Genomic DNA, 21,543 nt, shown 5'->3' with positions numbered 1-21,543 from the left:
GCACTCTGGCTGTGTCATGCTGTCTTGCAGATATCAAAGGTAAAACTGGGGCAAGTTCATGTCAACAGGAAAGCCGCAACAGTCCTGCAGCACAGTCTAATGGATTTCTGTGATAATAAAAATATTCGATATTGGCACTTCCCAGTATGGTGGCCACTAGCCACATCTGGCTACTGAACCCTTGAAATGTGATTAGTGCAAATGAGGAATTAGGTTGTTAGTGTTTTAAAGTTTAATTAATTTAAATTTAAATAGGCACATGTGGCTAGTGACCACAGTCATGAGCAGCAAAAGTCTATGGCTTCCAGATGGCAAAGGGATTCTAAGGACTTCTCTAAAAAAGTACATTCCACAACCCGTCACTCTCTATATGCTAACCATGTAGAAAAGCATATGACTATCTAACACTGAGATTCTGAGTGGTGATGAAAAGGCTGTATTATATTCTGTTTACTAAATATGATAGGCTAAACTGTGTACTTTTACAATTCATTTGTTAAAGTCCTAACCCCCAGTATCTCAGAATGGAAATGTATTTAGATATGGGGCTGCTTTAAAGGGCTGATTAAGTTAAAATGAGGCCATTAGGGTGGGCCCTAATCTAATCTGGCTGGTGTCCTCATAAAAAGAGAAAATTCAGCCACCCAAATAGACACAAGAAATGTGCATACACAGAGAAAGACCATGTGAGGACCCAGCAAGAGAGAGGCCATCTGCAAACCTAGGAGATAGGGCTCACAAAAAACCAATCCTATTGGCATCTTGGCTTGGACTTCCAGTCTCCAAAACAGAAAGAAACAAATTTTTGTTGCTTAAGCCATCCAGTCTATAGTTTTTTGTTATGGCAGCCATAGCAAATTATCACACTAAACCAGTTAAAAACAAGTGCAATACATTTTTAAAACTTCAATGTAATTTAAGTCCAAAGTTTCAGGTTAGCCTTGGTTTATTTATCAAACCATATTTCTTGACCCACTCCTCAAAACTGAGAATGCACAGAATCTTGTAGTAGAACATTCAAGGGAGGAAACAAATTATAAGCTACAATTACCTGCTGCTAAGGAATATTTTTATGTGCTACTCAATTTAAATTCTAAAAGCCGTATTGATGACAGTTAAATGGTAGCTTCCTATGCAGGATGACAGGCTTTAAAATGTAACTCCGCCATGCAAGATTGAAGGGAAATTTCTAGTTGCTGAGCCCTGATTTGGTGTAGTGAAGGTCAGCATTAATAAGTAGGGAATTTGCATTAGTGTCTGGGTTACAAGAGCTGCATAAATTACCTATGCATTGGTCAGCTCTTTCAAAGATCCCTGCTGGTGAGATGTGACTGGGGAGGAGAGAGGGAAGGAGGCGCTCTCTCTTTTTCTTGTCAACAAAATATGTTGTCATGTTTTATCCCATATTTTTTCTTAAAATGAATGTTGTCTTCATACATATTTTGTTTTCTGTGATATGCTCTCATTCATCACATGATTGCTAGCCATGGCTGGACCTGAAATAGTACTTAGCATCTTGCAGATATCAGTGTATTATGACAAGACTCACTATTTCGCTGAAATGTGAGGAGCTTCACAGCCTTGACTACAGCTACACATTTCAATAGAAGTTTTCTATTAATTGGAACAAATGCCACATATTTGGCAGCAGCTAATAAATAGGCAAATCTTACCTCGTAGACTAAAAATGAATAAGTGTTTTTACGGAGACTTGGGGTTCTTAACAGAAAGTTCTTTTCCCCTTATATTATGTTACTGATATAAATCTCTAATTATGGGGATTTTTCTCAAGAAAAACCTCATTTGGAATCAGTGTTAAAATGGTCTCTTCTCCAAGGTGAAACCGGAAGTCGATAAAATCAGTTTTTCATGCTCCCCACCGCTCTCTTGTGTTACTGTTCACAGTTCACAGGACAGAGTCAGTTTTTTGGTCAGTCCCCAGCATCTGCCTAGGCCCTTAGTGTCTCTTTCTTGAGTTCTGTTTGACAATCAGGTATTCTATTGCCTCTATGGTCTGTAAAATTCTAGCTAATAAATAACTCTTGCTAATATATTAATGGATTATAATGGATTTATAACCTTTCTACGCATCATCTTTGTTATTAGACTCTTCTGATGACAATGTTGCAGCTTAAATGAGAGATTTAAATGAATATAAGTAATCGGACTCCATAGTAAATTGTGTGTGTGTGTGTGTGTGTGTGTGTGTGTATGTGTGAGACAGAGAGAGTGAGAGAGAGAACGAGAGAGAGAGAGAAAGAGGAATTCCCTTTCAGATAGAGTTTTTGTCTCCTGTGAAATCATACTTCCTGTGAGGCTGTCTGAAGTCTCCCTATCTTTGTGAAGGTTTTGCTTCTCTAAGGGGGTACTTCATTTGGAGGACTGGTCACTGGACATGAAGGGTCCTATTTCTGAGTAAAAAAAGGTAGCTTGTACCCACAGTGGAAAATGCCCTTTTCAGGCACAATTTTGTAGGTCAGGTACATAGTCTGTCCATCAGAATTAGTGCAAATATTGAAACCAGATAGACCCAAACTTTATTTTTAGAATGGGGATTTAAAATGTAGTTGGGCTATTCAAAACACCTGCATCTGCATCAGTCTAGATGGGCTAGGGAATGCTTCTGTAATTAGCAACCCCAAATTCTTAGTGGCTTGTAATAAAGTTTATTTCTCTCTTTTGCTATATATCCATCACGATGGGCTAGGAGCTCTGCTCCAAATCTCCTCCTCTCTTCCCAGGATCTAGACTGAGAAAGCAGCCATTGTACCAAATGTTGTCGACTGTCATGCCAGAGAAAAAAGAGAGTTCTAGAAGGTCTCACGTCAGCAATTCAATGCTTAGCCCAGAAATGACATACATTAGGTCTGCTCATAACTCATTGTCTGGAGCTAGTCACAGGGTTCACTCAGACACAGGGGTCTCGGAAATGCCACTTCCATTTTCTTGTGTCTGAAAGTGAGAAAAGCTGGACGTATTTGGTCAGCAGTATGAATGACAACCACAGTACTCAGGAGACTCTTTTACTTTGGAATTTTATAAGAGCAAGCATTAGCTGAAATTAACTAGATATGGACAATGAAAGAACTGTATTCATATTACTAAATAGTTGAACAAATGCCTAGTAAATTATAAATAAGTCCAACCGGGAGTGGCCAGAGAAGCATCTTTTTCCTACACCACGTTTAGGTTATCTTATTTTATTGCTCTGTCCTACACTTCCTGCTTTGGTATTCTGGGCTACTCTATGTTAAACTGTCAGCTTTTATCAGAGCTGATGTATTACTTACAAATAATTCTCAGTTTTTTTTTAATCTCCCAATGATAAACTTTAATTTTTAATACATAGAACTTTTCTTTTTTAATTATACACACTTCAAGTGAATGTATATTGCTCTGGTGATTTTTCTTGTTATGTGACACAGTAAAAACATGTAAGTATGGGAAGCTTTGCAAATGTGTTCCCCCCATCTGTGAATGTCTTCCACAGGAGTTATAAATAGATATGATTAAATCATATGAACCTGCCATTTTTGCAAGTCAAACAGGTGAATATTGTCAATTTTATGTTTCAATCCAATAAATACCTCAATGGCTTTAGATGAAAAAAAATCTTTTCAAGGATAAATAATTGTCTTTCTTATTTAATTATGATCCCTGGTAGGGGTCAATGTGTGAATTATGAACTCAGATAATCCTTTACTTTCATCAAGTTTCTCCTTTTCTTAGTTATATGAACTTATGTGGGCTCTATAGCCTTCAATTTCCTTGTAAGCATAAAAGTAATACCAACCTGATGGGGACATTACGTGGACAGGATGAGATTGGGGATACAGCACACATAGCATGGTGTCTGGCATTTATTGAATGCCCCAAAATGGTAGCCTTATACATTCTTCTCCCTTGCAAATACTGTATACTGCCAAGCTATGTTAAAACTGCCTGCTTATAACCAAATTCTGCCCAGAGGTTTTCTGATCAACTGTGCCATGCCCTTTGTGTATATACTGCAGGACCACTTGCTCCTACCAAAATGCCCCACTCCACTTAAGGACAGTCGATCTACAGACATTTTCTCACTGGGCCCTTTCACAGCCTCCATATTATGACAAGTGCCTCTGAGTTCATCCAAGAGGAAGAAAGAACCTAGAATAAGGGCTAGAGAGGGATGATAGAAACTCTTACATTTTCCTGGTAACTTTGACAGACACACGTCAAGGGCAAGAAGAGGTATAAGGCCTCTTTAGAACAAAGGGTGGCCTAATTTTCCATGTCAGCTCACAGAGTCTTCCTGTTAATTCCTCCTTTAGAGTTACTGAGTCAGGAATCAGGTACAGTAATTTCTCAACTCCACTATTTCTCTTCCTTAAATAATAAATTGCATAGAATGAGTCAGTTAATGAGCAGATGAGAGGGCCCGTGTCAGTTGCCAATCACCAAGACTAATCAGTATCTGCATGTCCCCTTTCTCTTCCCTACCATCATCAAATACATGTTTGTTAAGAATTCAGTGTTCTTACAAGTAACATTCATTCCTGTATAGATTGGCATTTACCAAACTGAGAAAGAACTCTAAGAGAGTTTTAAATTCATATTAACAATAAGAAAACATTAGGACAATTCAATTTTCTCTTCTCTTATAGCTAACTTGAAACAACACACAGAGTTGGTGGAACATCAATTCTAATTTTTCCTGTCTAAATCATGATTGCTAAAAGTTAAAGCTCATAGCCACATGATTTGAGATGAATAGGATGTAACCACAATGGCTATTTGAGACATTGTATTTCATATACTTAGAAATTTATAGCACACAGAGGGGGGAATTGTTTTCAAATTCCTGAATTCATCAAGACTATTTACAAATCCTTATATCAATTATATTTTTATGTAATTCCTTTCTTAAAGAAGTTATAAGTACTGTGTGAATAGGTCTCAGTTTTTAAAACACCCTACTGAGATAGGAAGGGATTTGATCTATAATTTTATATGGTGTTTAAGTCACCTTTGAAATAGAAACAGAGTTACTTACAAGTAGCAATTTTATAGCTTCTATCATGAACACTTATTAGCATTTTTCAACACTTTATAAACATTGAGTGTTTTGAAAAATTAAGAGGGACACGGAAATTGATCAGCACTAGAGAAATTGATGGTACAGTTTCCTTTATGCATAAGAACCAGCTTGTCTCCCTCAGATACTCAGAGGCACCATTTATCTCTCCACTACCTGGGCTGGCCCGGTATAACAAGCAAGGCCCAGGGCAGCTGCCCCAGGGTCTATAAATCCATGTGTAACTAACACTCCATTGTGCTGTGGTAGAGCCTATTCTCTACCAGGAACAGGCCAGGCCGTGGATATAGATATGGTTATGTATCACTTAACAACAGAAATATGTTCTGAGAAATGTGTCAATAGGCAAGTTCAACATTGTGCAAACATCACAGAGTATACTTCACAAACCTCCATGGGATAGCCTTCTATACACCTAGGCAGTATGACAGAGTCTACTGCCCATAGGCTACAAACTTGTACAGTAGTTACTGTACTGAGTCCTGTGGGCAATTATAACACAATGCTAAGTATTTGCATATCTAAACATATCTAAATATAGAAAGGTACAGTAACAATATATTATTTTAATCATATGGGTCCACCATTATATATGTAGTCCATCATTGACAGAAACATCCTTTCATAATGCATGATAGTAACTGAATGCCATACCTGGAAGCAAGTCCTAGGCTATTAAAGCTTCTAGCACGATGAGCTTCGTTGGAAGAAAGAGTCCATAAGCTGTATCCTTTTTCAGGATTCCCCCACAGAAGCCTAGTGATGGAATCAGATGAGTCACATGATTTTCTCTCTTGCTGGTTCAATAGGAGGCATTGTCTGTCTGCCAGTCTCTCTGTAGGAGTTCAGTCAATATTAATTGAATGAATGAATGAACTGACATGAAGTATGTGATAGATGATTCTAAAAGACTTGTCCTGCAATGGTCATATGGACCTATTGGCACACAAATAATACAATTTCTGGAGGTTATTACTTTCCCTAGCTGGTGGCCAGGACAATGGCTTTGCAATTGACAGTGCTCCTCTCTGTGAGAAAATGACAGTATGTTCTCTGCCAACATTTGTTCTTATTTGGAATTAAATGGGGCTACAAAATGGGTTTATTCACATAGCATTTTGAGTAAAAAAAAATGAGATTATGAAAGGCATACACTGTCACTTAGTCATAAACTTTTAATAATCCCAAAATCTGGATTATTAAGTCATGATTTCTTAATGACTTGCCTTTATTGTAATTTTTAAAAATAACAATTGTATTTACATTTATATTTATTTTTCACTGTTATCACATACCATTTATTTAAATTATTGTGTTATAATAATGAGCATGACTGGCACAAATAAATATGAGAAATAAACCCAACTGACTTTTGATCAACATCAGCCATAACAAAAACTTAACATATGAGAGCAGAATATATGAGTCATATTCTGTGGATCAAATACATGAGTCATCGTATATTTGGTCCACAGAAAGCACTCCAGTGTGATTGGTCCAGCAATTCTGGAAGTTCAGGCTGCTCTTAATGAGCTACATTTAGCCCTGTTGACACAGGTATACTTTAACTTTCTAGGCATCAGTCTTTGTGTCTTTCAACTCCCAACACCTTTCAAATTTCTCTTAGTCACCCCAGATAAGCTTCCCTTATGAAGCTTGAGCTGATGGAGCTAGAACCTACTCCCTGTCTTAGGAAGCTCAAAGAGTGGTAACAGCTCTCTGAAAACAATGTCATCACCAAATTTTCTCCTGTTTTCATGCACCTTCTCTATTTCTATCTCAGTCTGGTTGGGGGTTCTTCACAATTCCTTTGTAACTGCAGCAGATGCAAGTTTTTCTCATGTTCACTCTGGCTATATGTTCTATTGGCACTTAAGTCAGAACTGAGACTGAAAGAGTTACTTCTAGCAACCCGTTGAATAATTTTTATACCAAGCTCCTGGTACAAACCTAAGCTGATGCACATCTTTAAACAAATGAAGAAACTAAGACAAAAGGTGCATAAGAGATACAGGACAAATCAATGGACATCTGGAATCTAAACAGTCTTCTAATCATTGATTTTCTTTGATTCATAGCTATTTTCTCCCTATAAAAAAATTGCTAACCTTTGGGCTGGGCACGGTGTCTCATGCCTGTAATCCCAGTACTTTGGGAGGCCAAGGCAGTTGGATCACTTGAGGTCAGGAGTTCAAGACCAGCCTGGCCAACAGGGTGAAACGTCGCCTCTACTAAAAAAACAAAAATTAGCTAGGCATGGTGGTCCATGCCAGTAATCCCAGCTACTAGGGAGACTGAGGCAGAAGAATTGCTTGAGCCCAGGAGGCAGACATTGCAGTGAGCCAAGATCGGGCCATTGAACTCCAGGCTGGGTGAAGAAGGGAGATGCCATCTCAAATAAAAAAATTGCTAATCTTTGAAGAATTCCTTAATCCGGTCTAGAAGTAATAATTGTGATCACAAATGAAAACTGTAGTTCCACAGAAAGCAACACTAGAAGTTAGAGGCAACCCCCAGTCAGACAGGCCTGTGCCCTCAAGATCTGGGATTCTCTTTTAGATAGGTGTACTCTTCTTGGCTTGATTTCTCACCCAGATTCCTGAGAATATCTGTCCATTAGAAAGTCCAGTAGGCTGACATCAATTTTCTCCCTCCCCTTTAGAATTACACACATAAATTTACATATAAGTATATGGGTACAAAGCAAAAAGAGTGTTATTAAGACAAAGGAAAACAAACGCCTATCAGATATTAGACCATGGAAAGATCACTGTAGTCACAATCCTACCTACAATGCTCTGAACAGAATTCCCTAAATGACAATTTTAATTTCTGGGTAAAGGACCTTTTCCTACTGGGAATTACTGTCACTTTTGCTGTGTTCCATTGGCATCGGCTGCTGCCATGTGGTTGGTTATTTGCCTCCTGTTGGCAAAATTAGTCCCCCATGGCCTACCCCGCCCAACACACAGGCTCTTCCCCTGCAAGGCTGCTCTGGCCAGGCCCACTCACTTTCCTCTTCCGGAGCCTGATTGCTTATGCTGGACTAATTCTTGGCCTGCTCCCCTGGATCCAGTGACCTTTATTGTGCACCTGTTCTGGAGAAAACACTGAAGTGGACAGGACCCTTCTGGTGGCAAATGATAGTTTGAACTAGCTAGGCAAAAGGAACAAACGCATGGCCCAGAATCCAAGATGGGAAGGTATGTAACTAATACCCTAAGACCCAGGGACCCACTCCACTGACACTCCATCCCACAGCCCCTGACGGCTGTCTCTCTGGCTTTACTCCCATCATTGACAAACTTTCTTCTTTCATGTCCTGGAAATATTTTTGTAACCAAGATTGCATCCACACAGATTTCTGAGAGAAAAAGGCCCTCACCTCTCCCAATTCTAAAGGTGAACAGAAAATTCTGAAAATGATTTTGGCCCACAAGGTATGAGCTCATTTTCTGGCCCAGTCACTGGGGCCAGAGAGACAGGATCACATGGGCTCCCACCATGGGGAGGGAGTGTGGTGCTTCCAGGAAAACGGAGGTTTGTGGGGCAGTCCAAAACAACAGATGTCCTCCAAAGACACAGTGCCAATCCTGACAGCAATGGGAGGGAAAGCTAAGATTCTCCTGACTTAGGAAGTGATTAGAGGCAACCTTGTTTGACAAATGTCTGCTTTTACACTGAGCTGTCGAGAGAAAGAACTCCTGATGAGGCCACTACTACCTGGATGGTAGGGGCCATAGCTAAGGGGAAAACCCTTACATGATTCGAAGATCTTTATGTCTTGACTTGGAAACGGGTTAGGAAAGTTAGGTAAAGGTATACAGAGTGCAAGTCAGAGCATTTCTGAGATCTCAATATTCTGCTAACACTCGATTTCATTGATTTATCAAATTTTCTTTCTATATAAATCTTGCTAACCTTTGAAGAGTTCTTGAAAATGGCGTAGAAAAAAAAACTAGTTGTTGACAGAAATTGGAAATGCAAATCTTCAGGAGGGCATATTAAAGGTTAGAGGTGACCCTGTGTCAGGAATGCTGTGGTACGTTTGCTCTTCAATCTTCTTTGTGGGGCGTTTGGAGCCTGCTTCAGTCCTGGCTTCTGACCTTGCCCTCCTCTGGCATCAGGACTTGGGGCTTCCCCCAATGGTCAGAGCCTGATTAACCAGAGAATTCCAGGCTTCTGATTATTCCTGTTTATACCTTTATGGGCTTGTGACATATCGTATATCATCACATGCTGCGTAACGATACTTCAGTCAACAATAGGTCACACATACGGCAGCGGTCCTGTAAGGTTATAATGGAGCTGAAAAATTCCTATCATTTAGTTTTGCTGTAGCTGTTGCAATATATTACTCTTGTGTTTGTGGTGATGCTGATGTAAACAAACCTACAGGATGGCCAGTCGTATGAGAGTATAGCACATACAATTATGTACAGTACATAATACTCGATGATGATAATAAATGACTGTATTACTGGCTTATGTATTTCCTCTACCATGTGCTTTACTTTTATTTTAGAGTATACTCCTTCTTCGTACTAAAAAAAAAAGGGTTAACGGTAAAACAGTGTCAAGTAGGTCCTTCAGGAGGTAATCTTGAAGAATGCGTTGTTATCACAGGAGACAGCAGGTCCATGCCTGGTATTATCCCTGGAGCCCTTCCAGTGGGACAAGATGCAGAGGTGTAAGATAGTGATATGGGTGATCTTGACCCTGTGTAGGTTGAGGCTAATGTGTGTGTTTGAGTCTTAGTTTTTAACAAAAAATATTTACAAGGAAAAAATTTAAATAGGAAAAAGGCTTATAGAGTAATCATAGAAATAAAATATTTTTGTACAGCTGTACAATTGTTTGTGCTTTACGCTAAGTATTACTACAGACAAGTCAAGAAGTTAAAACATTAGAAGTCTATAAAGTTAAAAAGTACAGTAAGCTAGTTTATTATTGAAGAAAGGAAATTTTTAATATAGATTGAGTGTAGCCTAAGTGTGCGGTGTTTACAGTACAGTTTACTGTACTGTAGTGTACAGTAATATCTTAGGCCTCACATGCACTCACCACTCACTCACTCAGAGCAACTTCCAGTTCTGCAAGCTCCATTCAGAACTGTCCCCTATACAGATGTGACACCTTCTATCATTTATACCATATTTTTACTGTACCTTTCTATATTTAGATATATAAATACTTACCATTATGTTACAATTGCCTATAATATTCAGGAGAGTAACATGCTGTAGAAGTTTGTAGCCTAGAAGCAATAGGCTGCGCTTTATAGCATAGGTGTAGATGGCTACACCATCTAGGTTTGTATAAGTACACTCTATGATGTTCACATAATGATGAAATTGCCTAACAATGCATTTCTCAGAACATATCCCTTTCATTAAATGACACGTGACTGTAATTGAAGGAAATAATTATAGAATTTCAGTTGTATCTAATTTCATGTTTACAATGAAAAAAACAAAACACTACTTCCCTAGAAATAAACTTATTTTATTACCAGTTTTTAATTACATGATGAATGCATCCAACTGCTTCCTCCTGTAATTCATTTTCTTCTTCCTGGCATAGATCCTCTAGCAGAAAGGATCTTTAGGTAATAAGCTTTCTGAGGACTTGTATGTCTGAAGATGTTTTACTCTGCCCTCATATATGAATGAGAATTTAGTTGTTTATAAAATTACAGACTTAAAACTATTTCACCTCAACTCTTTGAAGGTGATGCGCCAATACCCCATTGTGTTCAATGATGTTGCTGTGAAGTATGGTGTCAATATGACTCTAATTCCTTTGAAAGCAATCTGTTTTTTTTCTCTCTTCTAGCTTTTAGAATTTTCCATTTAGGCTTCATATAGCTGTGAAATATCTGGAGTAGTTTTTTGTTACTCCTGTTGCTATTTTTGTTATGTTTGTTCTTTGATGGATTCTTTAAATTTTAGGACATATATCTTTCTTTAGGTCTAGAACTTTTCTGGCTTCTATGTCATCAAGTATAGTTCCCTCTGCATTCCCCATATTCTCTCAATTTGGAACCGCTAATGGATTGATGTTGACTCTCAAGCCTTGTTCTTCATGTTTCCTTTTAACTTTTCTTTCATGTTGTTCTTTTTATTTTTCCCTTTGTGTTACCCTCTAGGATAATTTCTTGTTACAGTCTTTTACATCACTAACTTGCTTTTCAATTATGTTTATTCTGCCATTCACCCATTTTTTAGCTGTATTTATTTTATTTTCATAATACATAATTGGTTGTTTTTCATAATCACTCATCCTAGTTTTTTTTTTAATGTGATGTTCCCTTTGTTTCTCTGGTGATATCTAATTGCCTATGAGACAGTCCTGTCCTACTTCCACAAGGGTAACTGCTTTCAGTTGTCCAATTCCTCACTTTTTAAGAAAAGTCATTTTTTAATTTTTCAATTTTTAACTTTGTGGATACATGAGCTATTTTGATAGAGGCATACAATGTGTAATAATCACATCAGGGCAAATGGAGTATCTATCACCTCAAACATGTATTATTTCTTTGTGTTACCAACAACCAAATTATACTCTTTGAGTTACTTTTTCATGTACAATAAATTACTATTGACTGTAGTCACCTTGTGGTGCTATCAAATGCTAAGTCTTATTCATTCTCTTTGACTGTATTTTTTTATTCATTAACCATCCCCACTCCCTGCATCTCACTGCCCTTCCTATTTCTGGTAACCATCCTCCTACTGTCTATCTCCATCGTTCAACTGTCTTAATATTTAGTTCCCACAAATAAGTGAGAAAATGTGAAGTTTGTTTTTTCTGCACCTGGTTTATTTCATCTCACATAATGCCCTCCAGTTCCATCCATATCGTTGCAAATGACAGAACCTCATTCTTTTTTTTACTGCTAATAGTACTCCATTGTGTACATACACCATATTTCCTTTATCCGTTTTTCTGTTGATGAACACTTAGGTTGCTTCTAAATCTTGGCTATTGTGAATATTGCTGCAATAAATGTGGGAGTGCAAATATCTCTTCAATATACTGATTTATTTTCTTCTGGGTATGTAACTAGTTGTGAGATTGCAAGATCATATGATACTTCTGTTTTAAGTTTTTGAGGAACCTCCATGCTGTGCTCCATAGTGGCTGCACAAATTTACATTCCACTAACAGTGTAAAAGAGTTCCCTTCACATCCTCACAAGCATTAATTATTGCCTGTCTTTTGGATAAGTCATTTTAACTGGGGTGAGATGACATCTCATTGGAGTTTTACTTTGCATTTCTGAGATTATCAATGATGTTGAAGACCTGTTACTATATCTGTTTGCTATTTGTATGTCTTTTGAGAAATGACTATTCAGATTTTTTTGCTCATTTTTAATTGGATTATTGGATTTTTATCCTATTCAGTTCTTTGAGTTCCTTATGTAGTCTGGTTATTAATCCCTTGTAAGATGAATAACTTGCAAATATTTTCTTCCATTCAGTGAGTTGTCTCTTCACTTTGTTGATTGTTTCCTTTGCTGTGCAGAAGCTTTTTAACTTGATGTTATCCCATTTGGCCATGTTTGCTTTGGTTGCCTATGCTTGTAGGGTATCACTCAAAAAACGTTGGCCCAGACAAATGTCCTGGAAAGTTTACCCAATGTTTCCCTTTAGTAGTTTTATAGTTTGAGGTCTTAGATTTAAGTCTTTTAATACATTTTGATTTGATTTTTGTATATGGAAAGAGATAGGGGTCTAGTTTCATTCTTCCACATATGGATACCCAGTTTTCTCAGCACCGTTTATTAAGAGACTGTCCTTTTTCCATTGTGTGTTCTCAGGACCTTTGTTGAAAATAAGTTCACTGCAGGTGTATGAATTTATATCTGGATGCTTTATTCTGCTCCAGTGGTTTGTGTGTCTGTTTTTATGCCAGCACCATACTGTTTCTGTTACTATAGTTTGTATTATAATTTGAAGTCAGGTAATGTGATTCCTCCAGTTTTGTTCTTTTTGCTCTGGATACCTTTGGCTATGTGGAGTCTTTTGTGGTTGCATATAAATTTTAAGATTACTTTTTCCATTTCTGCAAAGAATGTATTGATATTTTAGTAGGGATTGCATTGAATCTGTAGATTGCTTTGCACAGTATGAATATTTTAACAATATTGATTCTTCCAATTAATATCTTTTCATTTTTTTGTGTTCTCTTCAATTTCTTTCACCAATGTTTTGTAGTTTTCATTGTAGAGATCTTTCACTTCTTTGGTTAAGTTTATTCCTCTGTATTTTATTTTATTTGTAGCTATTGTGAATGAGATTACTTCTTGATTTTTTTTTTCAGATTGTTGGCTGTTGGTATATAGAAATGCTAGTAATTTTTGTATGTTGATTTTATATCCTGCAACTTGTTTGGAATTTGTTTATCAGTTCCAATAGTTTTTTGGTGAAGTCTTTAGGTTTTTCCAAATATAGGATTATATCACCTGCAAACAAGGATAATTTGACTTCTTTCCAATTTGGATGATTTCTCTATGACTTTCAGTACTATGTTGAATAACAGTGGTGAAAGTGAGCATCCTTGTCATGTTTCAGATCTTGGAGGAAAGGCTTTCAGTTTTTCCCCACTTGGTATGATACCAGCTGTGGCTTTTGTGTTGAGGTATGTTCTTTCTATATGGTGTTTTGAGGGCTTTATCATGAAGGGATGCTGAATTTTATTAAATGCTTTTTCAGCATCAATTGAAATTATTATATGGTTTTTGCCCTTCATTCTGTTTATCTGATGTGTCAATTCATTGATTTGTGTATGTCGAACCACACTTGCATTCCTGGGATAAATTCCACTTGGTCATTATGAATGACATTTTTAATATGTTGTTGAATTCCATTTGCTAATGTTTTGTGGAGAGTTTTTGAATAATATTCATCAGGGATATTGGCCTGTAGTTGTTTTTGTTTGTTTGCTTTTTGTTTTTGTTTCTGGAGATAGAGTTTCACTCTTGTCACCCAGGCTGGAGTGCGGTGGCACCATCCTGGCTGACTGCAACCTCTGCCACTTGAGTTCAAGCAGTTCTCCTGCCTCAGCCTCTAGGAATTTATTCATTTCTTCTAGGTTTTTCAGTTTATTGGTTTATAGTTGCTCATAGTAGCCTCTAGTAATCATTTGAATATCTGTAGTATGGGTTGTAAAGTCTCCTTTTTCATCTCTGATTTTATTTATTTGGGTCTTCTCTCTTTTTTCTTAGTCTGGCTAAAGGTTTGTTAATTTTGTTTATCTTTTCAAAAAACCAATGCTTCATTCACTGCTCTTTTGTATTTTTTATTTCAATTTTATATATTTCTACTCTGATCTTTATTTCTTTTCTTCTACTAATTTTGAGTTTGGTTTGTTCTTGCTCTTCTAGTTTTTTAAGATGCATCATTAGGTCGTTTATTTGAAGTGTTTCTCTTTTTTATGTAGGCACTTACAGCTATAAACTTCCCTTTCAGTACTGCTTTGCTGTGTTACATATGATTTGGTATGCTCTGTTTCTGTGTTAAGAATTTTTAAATTTTCCTCTTCATTTCTTACTTGACCCACTGGTCATTTGGGAGTGTATTGTTTACTTTCCACGTGTTTGTATAATTTCCAAAATTTCTCTTGTTATTGATTTTTGGTTTTATTTCATTGTAATCAGAGAAGACACCTGATTTAATTTTATTTTTTAAAAGATTTTTAAGACATCTTTTATGGCCTATCAGATAATCTATCCTTGAGAATGATCCATGTGCTGAAGAGAAGAATGCATATTCTGCAATCATTAGATAAAATAGTCTGCAAATATCTATTAGGTCCATTTGGTTTATAGTGCAGACTAAGTCTGATGCTTCTTGAAGAATTTTCTGTCTGAATGATCTGTCCTGTGCTGGAGGTGGGGTGTGGAAGTCTTCAACAATTATTGTATTCGGTCTTTCTATCTCTTTTCCTCTAATAGTATTTGCTTTATATATCTGTGTGCTCCAACCTAGTTGCACATATATTTACATATATATGTATACTACTGGGCACACATATATTTATTACAAATGTATTTGGATGTGTATACATTTATATATTTAATTGTTACATCATCTTGCTAAATTGACCTATTTATCATTATATAATGACCTTCTTTATCTCTTCTTATAGTCTTTGTCTTGAGGTCTATTTTGTCTGATATAATTATTGCTATTCCTACTTTGTTTTGGTTTTCATTTGCATGGAATATCTTTTTCCATCCCTTTATTTTCAGTCTATATATGTCTTTATAGGTGAATTGTGTTTCTTGTAGGTAACACATCATCAGATCTTGTTTTTTTTTTGTCAATTCACCCACTCTATGTCTTTTGATTGGAGAGTTTAGTCCATTTATATTTAATGTTATTATCAATAAGTAAGAACTTAACTTCTGTCATTTTGTTTTTGTTTTCCAATTATTTTGTGCTCTTCTCTTCCTTCTTACCTTTATTCCTGTCTTCTTTTTAGTGAAAGAGATTTCCTCCAATGGTATCTTTAATTCCTTGCTTTTTATTTGCTTTTTGAACCTATTGTAGGTTTTTGATTCGAGGTTACCACAAGGCTTGCAAATGATACGATATCTTATAACCCATTATTTTAAACTAATGACAACTTAACAGTAATTGCATAAACAAACTGACAAGTAAAGATAAAACTAATAAAAACTCTAACTTTAACTTCATCTCTCTGCTTTTTAACTTTTCATTGTTTGCATTTATATCTTACTCTACTGTCCATATCTTGAAAAGTTGTAGTTATTATTTTTGATAGCTTCACTGAGAAAAGTCATTATTTTATGGTATTGATGTTCCTCAACTTTGAGAAAATGATCATCTTCTTAAGGAATTTTGTTTGGTAACTGAACTTCTCTGTGAGATATTCTATTAACTATCTTTGCACAGTCTGATGGGGCGAGGTAGTTGCCCTATTTTCAGAGAGGCAGCCGCCTTATTTCACTGAAAAGTAAATCTTGGCAGTCAATGAAGTAGAGATGCTTCTGACTCTTCATTGTGGATACCCAGGGCAATTGCCTTGTCACTCCATCCCAAGCTCCTGCACTCACTGCTCATGGCCTGCAGTGTGTGTACATGGTGGGAGTCAAGTAATTTTCCAATTAAGTCTTAAATCATGTGCTTTGCAGTTTTCAAGCATTTATTAATTTCTCATCAAGTCACAGTTTCCATTAATTTTTATTATGCATATGTATGTTTAAAATACATGTTTTTAATTATCCCCATGGTTGTTAATGTGGGAGCAGTGTTTACTGTTCTACCTCCCACCATTTTAAAACCACATCTCTTTTTTTTAAGGAAACATTTATTGAGCCAACTATGTTTCAAACACAGATAGGCATGGGGATTAGAATAGTGCCCCAGAAGGCCCTTTACTTTTATTTCATAAAGCTTTTTTCCTTCCTCTGTAGTGCAGAATTGAGCTTGGCGGACCAAAAAAAGAAACCATTGAGTTTAGAGAACACTCAGTAATCAGTTCAAAAGGCCAGGTGAATTATATCCAGCCAAGTAAGGTGTCAAAAAAAACAGACAAGAGATAATAGGAAGAAAAATCTTCTCTGGTCCTCCAGCGTCTTGATAATCGTCTTTCTATAGAGTGACCATATGTCCCTACTTGCTTTAGAGTGTTCTGGTTTATACCTATTGTCTTGGTGTGAGTACTGATGACAACTTTTCACTCTAAAAAGTTACCTAGTTTAAACTGTAAATTATGTGATTACTCTATTAAGACACTATGCAAAGAAAATCAATGAATGAATAATATCTCTGGTCAGTGATAATATTTGGAGCACATTGGAACATAGAAAACAGAAATAGCAACTAATCATTTATTTATTTATTCATTCATTCATTCAATAAGAGTTTTCTGAAGCTCTATCATGTGCCAGCCTCTGTGCAAATCTTTGAATGTACAATGATGAACAGCCCAGACACACTCATGGACATTTCCCTGAGAAAAGATTAGCAAACTAATGAGTCTATTTCTAATGTAAACCAGAGACAAATTATATAATCTCTCAACATTTTTCTCTAGTTTAAGGACTTGATAAAACATTGCGAGCTCTCTGCCCACTCAATCATACACTGTCAGGTTGGTATTAGGTTAACATATCAAAACTATACCATTGTTTGAAAGAGATATTAAATACTTGTTTGCCAAACAAGAACAAAGCAGGGCACTGTGCAGGTAATAATATATTTCAAGTCACTAGATGGCCTGTTTGGATAACTAAGCAAACAAAACAAAGCACTGAAAAAATTTTCGAAGTTGATGATTAGCATGGTTTGGAATTCAAAGGATAATTTCACTTTCCTCTTCTTCACTTAGGCACTGAGATAATGTATATAATGGATCGATCACATGCAATTTTCTACTCATTATGCACAAATCCGCTTCATCAAATTCCCCATTCAGCATGAACATTTCCAAAAAAATAAAAAGCAAAAAGCAAGTTGCAACATGCAGCCCCTATTATTCTTTAAAATTTTTAAATATGCAATTCTTTTGAAGAGTTTGAATACCAGTTGTTTCTTTTGTTATTTAGACAAAACTTTGCAAGGAATTTTTCTCATTTCCTAGAGTTCAGTATTCCTAGAAAGCTAAACCCCAGGGGAACTTCGAAAATGTCAGGAGCTTCTTAAGTGGTGTGAAACCCACTTACAGCTTACTTCTTATAAGCTTTGATATGGAAATTGCAGAGTGAATATATAAAGAAAAAATCCAGTAGCAATAGGAATACATTGTTTGTGATATTGTTCATAGTCAATTCCTGATGAGAGGACACTACTGAAGACTCTAAAGACTGGGGTTCTGTCCCACATGGGTAATTTTTTTCCTCTGTAGATTATGACCTTCACCTTGGTCCCAGATTTTGATTAATATGACTCCAAAAAGGGAAAAACAGGTGAATGCAGAAGAGTCCGTGTAAATATGTCATTACTAGAAAAAGAATTCAAAATCCATGGTTGCTAAGGACTATCCAAGTAAATGTAAATGTCTTGATAATATCTTTCAAGGTATTCAATAAAGCATGTGCTCTCTAGTGTTTCCACACGTATTACAAATCATAAGCTTCTTTCTTTCTGCCTCTAAACCAGCTCTGCTTCTCTTATCATCTCTCTTAGTTAACGGCATCATGAACTACCTTAAGTTATCTAATCAGAAAACTAGAGTCAACATCTGTACTTTCTTCACCTTCCATATCAAGTCATCTTCAAGTCTTTCGATTCTAATCCCTACAGGTCTCAAAATCTACCTTCCCCTTTCCTGTTCTGCCACTGCCTTACCTGGCACCTTCATATCTTTTTTGGGACACCGTGACACTTTTTCTTAGATCTCTTAGCTTCACTTTCTGCCTCTTCTACTGCAGGGATATTCCTAAGACTGTAAACTTATTATGCTTCTCTCCTTGCTTAGAAATCTTCACTGGTATTCCTATTATAATAAGCAATAATCTAGACCCAAACTCCCCAGCCTCACGCCTACTCCCTGGGCCTATCCCCACACCCAGGGCATACTGAAGCATTTGTGCCTCAGACACATTAATTTCTTTGAAGTTTCCACGACTTTGTACACTTTTTCAAAAACCCAGAAAACCTTTCTGCCACGTCCCTACCTAGCAAACTTTTATGCATCCTTCACAGCTTTACTCAGCCAACCCTCTTTTATGAATCCATCCCTGAGTTCCTATGACAGAATTAAAAACTTGTATTTCTGCACCCATAACCTTCTTAATTAATTGATTCCATTATGGCATACATTACACACTATCATAATTATTTCTGTCTTTCAGAAGACTGTGGGAATCATATTTTTCTTTATTATGCCAGCTTCTTGCAGTGTTTGGCAAATGATGTGCTCCTTAAATATTAACTGAATCAATTATTTAGAATTTTTTGGCAAATAATACAAATGATAAGAGTTAATAAAACTCCTGTCTATAAACTACTGCAGTGGTATTTCTCTTCTGCTCATTTCTACATGCTGGAATGTATGTATATATGTGCAGACGATTTGTGTTAAGGTGCCCCACTGCTTCATGGCATTGAATAGAAGAACAATCAGAACACTCTGAGGACCAGGTTCTCTAGCAGCAACACTGGAGCACTAGAGCAGAGTCTTTCCCGGGGCCTGTCCTGAACCGATGTGAGGACAGTTGTGTTGACAGGTGGCACTGCTCTCCCAGTGGCCTGCACATGTTTGATTCACTTATAGAGAGGGAATCTCAGCAATAGCCTGTCTAGTCATGTCTGGAATTTATGCCTCTGTAAAGAGCTGCCCCCTGCTGAAAGAGGTGTCAAGAAGCCAGAAATTTCTTGGAGAGGACTATGATCTTCAAAGGAGATTCCATGGCCCACATGTGGCAGGCTACTCTGGATGCCCCCATCCTACCCACACTCCTGGCCAGTGTCACCAGCATCCTTGCGACCTGAGTCCATCCTGTGTAGCCACTGGCTAGAATCTGGTCTCATGGACGTCAAGGGTTCTTTGCCACACTCCTGAGTTTCCACTACCCTTGGCTAATCTGTAAGTCCCAGGAAACAGAGTTGGAGAAACTGCTTTCTCTTTGTTTTACTTTGAATGCTTTCAAAGTAGTTGGAAATATATTTGCCAAACAAATTGCCTTTTGGCAAACAGCATACTGCCATGCCATAGTTCTCAAAGTTCACTGAGACCCAGTTACTTTCATCAAGTGAAAATTGAAGCATACTTTCAGAATACAAAACAAAAATAGCAGGAACACCCGTAGTTAAAGTGGGAGTAGGTTCGCAGAACCCCATTTGCTCAGCCTCCCTCTCAGTGAGGTCCCAGGATCCATAAGTAGTCCTCAGAAAACACTGCTGGCCAGAAGGCGGTGATTAGATCCCACTCTAGAACCACCCCCCGGACCCGCCTCTGCCCCACCCCTCATTGCTCTTGGTGGTGGCATGCTGCACCCTCCCGAGCTCTCTCCTGCATCATTTTCTCCACAGTCAGGGCTGTGCTCCAGCGCCTCTTGTTCTCTAGCTGCCTCCCCTTGACTCCAGGCTCCTGCCCCATTTCTTTGTTTCCCCTCACAGAAAACTCTACATACTGCATTGACTTTCTCACCTCCTGTTGCTTCTCAAACCTACTGGACTCTGTCTACTTCCCTTTCTATTGCCGCCATTGGGATCTGTGTCCATATCGTTTCCACCCCGACAACCGCAGGACCTCTTACTTAGTCTTCCTGTCTCCACTCTTGCCTACCTAATACCCATTCTCCACACAGCAGCTAGACAAGTATTTTTAAAGAGTAAATTACATCATAACACCTGATGATTGAAATATTTCAGACACATCTCAATGCATTTAGGATAGATTCCAAACTCCTTCCCACGATGTGTAAAGCCCGGCAGGATCCGCCTTCTTTCTATTTTTCCAACTTTAATTCAGGTCATTCTGCACCCACCCTTCAGGCCTCAGCTCCAGCCATTCCCTGAGCCTGGTGTCCTCTTGCCCAGTCTCTTCCTACCTGATGCCTCTTCAATATTTTTTTTCTCACTTAAGCGTTATTGCCTCAAAGGAGCTATTTCTGACCCTTGACATAGGGTTCCCTTTGTCCCCATTCTTTTTCTCATTCATTCTGTTTATTTCTTCTTGGATGCTACCACAGTCTGTAATTATCTTATTTCTGCACTTCTAAACACATGTCTCTCTCTCCCATCGGGATTCAATCAGCACTAGAGTTGAACATACCTTTCCTGTTCACCCACATGGTCTAGCACCTGGCTCAGATCCTGGCACAGTGTCTAACACATAGGTTAAATGCTTAGTTTTTATTACTGCAAAAACAAAACAAAGTCCATTTGGGATCATGAAAACAGTCTAAAATTTAGGTGTGGTAATAGATCCACAGCTCCACAAATATACTAAAACTATTGAATTGTACCATTTAAATGGGTGAATTGTATGGTGTGTGAATCAGATTTGGAGTCTTCGTTTCCATATTTGCAAAACTGAATACTAATGCCTGAGAGAGAAGATAATTAATTGCAACTTTCATAAGTTTCTGATCACCTGGCCATAAACACTTGAGACATCCCTAAGCCGTTGCAATTCTCATTTAGCAACCCCTGGAAATCACCTTGATCCTCAAATATCAAAACAGATAGCACACTGACCTTGCTCAGTGGTGATAGGTTGCTGCTGACCTACTGAAGTAGAACTTACAGGGAAAAAGAGAGAGAGAGAATGAAAAGAAGGAAAGGAAAAATAAAAAGAAAGGTACACGTCAGATCACAGAGTTATAGCAAATCACTAGAACCATACCACTATTGGCAAAGTTGCAAAGAAAAATTTATCTACTTCTTTTGGTATTTCTTTCCTTCAAATTTGTGTTTGTTTGCTTCTTGTACTAGATTGGTGTCTTGGTCAGTTCAGGCTGCTATAATAGAATGCCATACACTAGGAGG

General features: G+C 37.5%; 1 long non-coding RNA gene across 1 annotated transcript in view; it reads right to left on the bottom strand.

Annotated features, from left to right (window-relative positions):
- The window catches only part of LOC128931677 (uncharacterized), a 38,454-nt gene that overhangs the window by 1,875 nt on the left and 15,036 nt on the right, over positions 1-21,543 (bottom strand). The window contains exon 3 of the long non-coding RNA XR_008480404.2: positions 5,729-5,909. This is a non-coding gene — a long non-coding RNA (uncharacterized LOC128931677). The remainder of the gene's footprint in view (positions 1-5,728; positions 5,910-21,543) is intronic.

Source organism: Callithrix jacchus, chromosome 4 (assembly GCF_049354715.1).
Source record: "Callithrix jacchus isolate 240 chromosome 4, calJac240_pri, whole genome shotgun sequence".
Taxonomy (NCBI): domain Eukaryota; kingdom Metazoa; phylum Chordata; class Mammalia; order Primates; family Cebidae; genus Callithrix; species Callithrix jacchus.
Note: the sequence above shows the minus strand (reverse complement) of the source record. Positions and strands in the feature narration are given on the sequence as shown.